We start from the raw sequence: 6,593 nt of genomic DNA on the forward strand, positions 1-6,593 counted from the left end.
CATAATACTCCACTCCTTTCCCTCCTGCTACAATCAGTTTAGGATGACCTACCACATGAACAAAGAGGAGGTCTCCTTGAGCAAGCTCCAAGGACTCTTGAAGACTGCTGAGAGCAACCTCAAAGACAAATCCGTTGCACCGTCCCCTGCTGTGGCCGCTCCTGTGATGGCAATAGGTCAAGGAAAGGGTAAAAAGAGGAAGGCTCCATGTAAGAGCCACCATAAGGGGAAACCCCGTGATGGTTCGTCCTCAAGTGGGACCAAAGCAGGCCCTACTAAACCCTCTTCCGATCCCAAAGAAGCAGAGTGCTTCTACTGCCACCAAAAGGGCCATTGGAAGCGAAGCTGCCCTCAATATCTGCAAGACATAAGAGATGGGAAGATTAAGCCCACCTTTGTAGGTATGTATTCTATTAAATCTAATAACTCATCATTTGCTACTTCATGGGTTCTTGATACAGGGTGTAGTTACCACATTTGTTCTGATATGCAGGGCCTAAAAAGAAGTAGGGAGGTGGACCATGGAAAGATGAACCTGATTATGGGAAACAGAAGATCGTCGCCTGTGACCAACGTCGGTGTTTATTCTTTAGTGTTGAGCAATGGGTTAGGGATAGATTTAAACAATTGATGTTATTCACCAGATATGGCAAGAAACATTATTTCATTTCATGGGTTGTTTAGACAAGGTTTCAGATATTCTTTTGATAATAGTAATGGGTCTATTAACGTTTATTTGAATGGTGTCTTTTATTTCAATGCATTACCTTGTAATGGGATTTATGAATCTGTGATGGTTGTTGATAATTTAGGAAATAATGTTTTGAATATTGATTCGTCTACTAGTCTAGACAAAGCATGCTTGTCGCATTGTCTCCTTGGCCATGTCAATAAGAAACGCATAGTCCAACTCCAAAAGGATGGAGTGTTGGAGTCATTCGACCTTAGGGACGATGACATGTGTGAATCTTGTTTACTTGGGAAGATGACCAAGTCACCCTTTACTGGCACTTGTGAAAGGGATGAGGGTCTATTGGATCTCATACACACTGATGTGTGTGGGCCCTTTAGATCCACCACAAGGGATGCTTGTCGCTTCTACGTGACTTTTACAGATGATTATAGCAGATATGGATATATCTACTTAATCAAGCAAAAGTCGGAAACCTTTGAAAAGTTCAAAGAGTTTAAGAATGAAGTGGAGAATCAGCTGGGCAGGAAAATCTAGATGCTTCGGTCAGACCGAGGAGGAGAGTACCTAAGTCTTGCGTTTCATGACTATCTAAAGGAATGTGGAATTGTCTCGCAATTGACGCCTCCGAGGACGCCATAATTGAATGGTGTGGCTGAGAGACGTAATCGGACCTTGTTGGACATGGTTCATTCTATGATGAGTCGGACTTCGTTACCAATAGCTTTCTGGGGTTATGCCTTAGAGACTGCCGCCCATATACTTAACTTAGTTCCCACCAAGAAGGTTTCCAAGACTCCTCACAAGATGTGGACAGGGAAGGCTTCCTCGTTGGCACACATTAAGGTTTGGGGTTGTGAGGCTTTCGTAAGACGAGAGACTCATGACAAGCTTGAACCTCATAGTGAGAGGTGTTATATCATCGGCTATCCGCAGAAGTCTTTTGGCTATCTTTTCTATAGACCGAGTGACAATGTTGTCTTCGTTGCTAGAAGAGGAGTTTTCCGAGAAAGGGAATTGATAAGCCAAGAACACAGTGGAAGGCAAATTGAGCTTGAAGAGATTCAAGATCAAAGAGATGAAGGAACCTCTAACACAGACAATCAACTTGAGGAGGAAACTCCTGTTGAACCTGTTGACGAGTCCTTACCTCTTCGACGTTCCACTAGGGCTAGTGTTCCACCCCAATTTTATGGTTTTCACATTACTACTGAAGGGGATATGTTTATTAGTGATAGTACACTAGTAAATTTGGACGAACCTAGCAGCTACAAGGAAGCCATGGCAGGCCCTGAGTCTGCAAAATGGAAAGAGGCGATGGACAGCGAGATTCAGTCCATGTACGACAACCAAGTTTGGAATTTGGTTGATAATGTACCGGGTCGTAAGACAGTCGGGTGCAAGTGGATCTTCTAGAAGAAGATGGACATCGATGGGAAAGTGCATACTTATAAAGCACGATTGGTTGCGAAGGGATTTACTCAAACTCACGGAGTTGACTATGATGAGACCTTCTCGCCAGTTGCGAAGATAAAGTCTATTAGGGTAATGCTTGCAATAGCTGCGTTTCATGATTATGAAATATGGCAGATGGACGTGAAAACCGCTTTCCTTAATGGAAAGTTGGTTGAGGATGTTCACATGAATCAGCCAGAGGGTTTGAAACAAGCATCTCGCAGATGGAATCTTTGTTTTGACGAGAAGGTTAAAGATTTTGGCGTTCTACGAAGCGAAGATGAATCTTGTGTATATGTCAAAGCCAGTGGGAGTATAGTGAGCTTCCTCGTATTGTATGTCGATGACATACTGCTCATAGGAAACGATGTCCCAACCTTGCAGGAGGTCAAGTCCTGGCTTGGGAAATGTTTCGCTATGAAGGACCTCGGAGAGGCTGCTTATATTCTGGGAATAAGAATAGTAAGAAATAAGGAAAAGAGACTGATAGGACTCAGTCAGGATACATACTTGGATAAGATACTAAAGCGTTTTAGTATGGAAAATTCCAAGAAAGGGGAGTTGCCAATCCAAAGCAATACCAGGCTAAGTAAGACTCAGAGCCCGAGTACAGAGGCAGAGATAGCTGATATGAGCCGAGTACCTTACGCTTCCGCAGTAGGCTTTATCATGTACGCTATGACTTGTACTCGCCCTGATGTGGCCTTCGCTTTGAGCATGGTCACCAGATATCAGGGAAACCCTGGTAGAGCCCATTGGATTGCGGTTAAGAATATTCGCAAGTACCTACGAAGGACCAAGGAATGGTTTCTAGTCCTCGGTGGGAGTGATGACTTAAGGGTACGAGGGTACATTGACGCTAGTTTTCAGACGGATCGGGATAATTTCCGATCGCAGTCGGGCTGGGTCTTTACCCTAAATGGAGGAGCAGTGACTTGGAAAAGTTCCAAGCAGGAGATTATAGCTGATTCAACGTGCGAATCGGAGTACATTGCAGCGAGCGAAGCGTCGAAGGAGGCTATATGGTTGAAGAACTTCATTGGAGACCTTGGAGTTGTGCCATCCATAAAGGAGCCGATGGAAATTTTCTGTGATAATGAAGGAGCGGTTGCCTTGACCAAGGAACCGAGAGATCATGGTAGATCTCGACATATCGACAGAAAATACCATTTTATTAGACATCGGGTAGAAGAGGGACTCCTCGTTGTGAAGAGGGTATCATCTGAAGAAAACCCAGCAAATCCCCTTACGAAGGGACTGAGTAGGGTCAAACACTTGCAGCACGCTAGGAGCATTGGGCTGAAGGATGATATAAGTTTGGATTAGACAGGAAACGTGTAATAGGTAGTTTATAATTGACATTCGATGAATAAATAAAGTTGTGTTATTTATGAGTAAATCTACTATCTTGTGTTGGTTATTTATCTATTGTTTCAGTTTTGCATGTTTTGACTTCCTGAATGATAGGATTATTCGAACAGTCCACAGTCAGTCATATTTTGGAAGTAGATATGCATGAAAACTGTCATGAATTGTTTGTAGATTGTCTAAAAAGTTTTGGGCATAGCAAAGGTTTGCTGCAAAGTTCATGAGTGCTTATGAATATGATTTGAGCATTGGAATAAACCCGAGTTTGCTGGTATCACTTCATGGTGTTTTGCCTTAAGTGATCGCAAAGCGATAATATCATAGTCTTAAAACTTAGAGATATAATTGTTGTTTGCTGGTTGGTTATGCATTGATGATATGTAAACGCATCAGTAACTTGATGTTATAAAACACATTGTTGTACATGATTTAATTAGTGAATAATATATGCATATGAGTCGAAGTTGATCTGTTCCTTTTATTCTATGAGAATAAGAGTGATATCTTGGCCACTTGATGATTTGGTTTGACTTATGTGTCGGGCCCGGTCAGAATGAAGTTGATGTGTTCAACAAAATTCTATGTCAAACAAATCAGAAATCGAGGAACAAATGTTGAACAATAAGCAATGTTAGCATGATATCCAAAACAGAGGATTATACGATCCCTTATCTGAATGACAAGTTGATCAGAGTTGACAGCGAAGTATAAGAGCTACGATTGCTAATCGGATTCTGAAGTCATATGTGAGATATAGTTACTAGACTTATCCAAGTGGGAGACTGTTGGAATAGTGTCTAAGCCTGTAACTATATTTGGTATGTATTTGACCCGGTTGTGCATAGTCCTTTTGGGTTGCCTTCACCAGAGCAACTTGACTAGGTAATTTATGGAGAAAGAGAGGATATTATGATTTATTAATATATTATAAGAATAATATATTAAAGGAGAAATCATATTGTTTAATTAGTATTAGTCAAAAATAAATTAGGAATTAATTTGGTGACTAAAAGAGACTAATTGGATAAAGGGGTATAAACTATCAAATGTTTGATAGTTGAATATATGGGCTGGGAAACCTAATGGATCAAAGGGAGAACGAAATTATGATGGGGATCCATCAAAATTTCGTCGATAGGCCTTAATCCAGAAGGTTCCATGGGCTGCTTGGTCAATAAGCTGTCCATTAGGGTTTAGATTGAAACCCTAGCATTCAGCAGTATAAATAGGGACCCCTAGCTCACAAATTCGTCAACTTGCTTCCAAGAAAACCCTAGGGCCGAATTTAGCATCCTCCTACCTCTCTCATATAGTTGCCTTCTCTCTTGTGGTGTTTGTAAGCAATTAGAGGGGTTACATTTGTGACTCTAAGCTCAAGAGAAGAAGAGAAGAAGATCTAAGCCAATATTTGTAGAGGTAAACATCCAGATCTGATTCTATATGTTAGTTTTGATATTTGTATGCTATATTAGGGTTTGCAAGTCTTGGATTCAAAGCATGTTCAATAGAGAAACCTAGATCCAAGCATTAGGGTTTGTATGAACACATAGGAATGTTTCTTATGCATAAAACCCATCAGTTTCTTGGCATAAACAGATTTCAAAGACCGTCTCGGTCTTTTCAAACCACTGCATTAGTGCAATGACTCCTCCAGTGCCATTGAACATTTTTGGCTTGGCGTTCGAGAACTCTTTGTAGTTGCATTCCCTAACATGACCATTACCAACACCATGGTTCTGTTGATTTGTACTACTCCCGCTCCCCCCGGCTCCATTAGAGTTTATTTGGGATAGCGCAGCTGCTACTGCTACAGTGATGGCAGCCTGTATCATAGCGGGATTGTATGTTGGAGATGGTGGTGGCGGTGTTGGTGTCGTATTTTGGCGTGCTGGCCTACGAGGAAGCATCGTGCTGTCAAAGAAATAATGAAAGACAATAAGTCTCAAATGTTTGAAAGTCTTGTGTTAATGAGCTAGTTATTTCCAACATTTCATGAATTTGGTTTGACCTAAACAAGGTTTTTGAGTTTGATTCATAATAAGAGTTTATAAATAAACTTATGAATTCGAGTGATATGCAAGGAAATTAACACACAAAAGAAATACTTCATTATATTAAACATATATTGGGTTACATTTTGGAGTCAGGAAAATTTTGACCTTTCTAAAGGTCTCTAATTACAAAAGTTAGAGAAAAGCAAGACTTTTAGTCGAGACCCTATTCTATAACAAAATTTTGGGAGTCGGGCAAGTACTACTTGCGATGTGGTTTGCGCTTGGAGCTTGACTCCGTGTCTGATTGCTTTGCCCCCATAAGATGTATGTCAAAGGTGGCTTGCTGCTCCCTCATTTCCCTTATCTCAGAGAGGGTTGTGTTTAGTTGGTCTTGGAGTGTGTCGGTGTGGAGTTGGGCATTTTCCTGCAACTTGTCCAGGCGGTGGATGTCGGCAGCGTTACCTTGTACCTCCACGTTGATTTCGCGAATCTGGTTTGCTTGAACTCCTGATTGGTAGGACTGGTTAGCTAGCTTGCCCACAACGACTGGGAGTGCCCGGTTGGCTAAACTTCCATTGTTGGCATTATAGAAGTCCCGACACATGCCGTAGGGAGGACGCACTCCCTGTTGTTGACTCCAGTGGTGAATGTGGTTTCCCCAGACGGGAGTTAGTCCTTGAAAACCTATCCTAACCGCAGGAGGTCGGACGGCTGGTGGGTTGATTACCTCTGGCTCTAAGTCTGTTCCATCAGAGCTTTCCTCTTTTTCCTCTTCCATGGGTTCGTCCTCCTCTTTTGGGTCGTCTTCCACCCATCCTCCGTTGCCTTGGTTGGGGTAGTAGGGGTCCCCTGGTGGATGGAATCCGGCCATTGTGTCTGTACGAGAATATGGGTATAAGAATTGTCTAGAATTTAAGGCACATAAGGTTGATCATTAAAGTTAGACTATTGTATACATAAAATACTCCTATAGTATTCTAAATGTTACGATTGATTCCAAGGTTTTGGTAAGTTTTAGACTTGTTGTCCACTGTAGTTATCCCCTGGCATATGATGGTCGGCTCTCAGACAAATATAGTTGATCA

The sequence above is a fragment of the Lactuca serriola genome, chromosome 7, assembly GCF_051521515.1.
Source record: "Lactuca serriola cultivar US96UC23 chromosome 7, Lser_US96UC23_V15, whole genome shotgun sequence".
NCBI lineage: Eukaryota > Viridiplantae > Streptophyta > Magnoliopsida > Asterales > Asteraceae > Lactuca > Lactuca serriola.